Genomic DNA, 349 nt, shown 5'->3' on the forward strand with positions numbered 1-349 from the left:
GCAAAGACAGTCACTTCTGATTCCTCCCAGTATTTATTATAAAACCCGATAAACAATAGAGACTAAATAAAGAACTGTTGTACAAAAAGCCTCAATTCAAGTCTAGTTACTACTGATATGTATTCTATATAAAAGCAAGGTAAATATACATTATAATCTTTAGGGAAACATATATAATCACTCTATGATCAAAGACTTCCTAATTAACATATATTTATTCACTTGCTATTAAATAACTCTAGGAGGATAAAAGTCAGGAAGCATGCTATGAAGGACAGAATGTGATCTTTGGAACCAGACACACCAACATTGAATTCTATCTTTTGAATATCCAGTTGGGTGACCTAAT

Source organism: Mandrillus leucophaeus, unplaced genomic scaffold (genome assembly GCF_000951045.1).
Source record: "Mandrillus leucophaeus isolate KB7577 unplaced genomic scaffold, Mleu.le_1.0 Scaffold2311, whole genome shotgun sequence".
Taxonomy (NCBI): Eukaryota; Metazoa; Chordata; class Mammalia; order Primates; family Cercopithecidae; genus Mandrillus; species Mandrillus leucophaeus.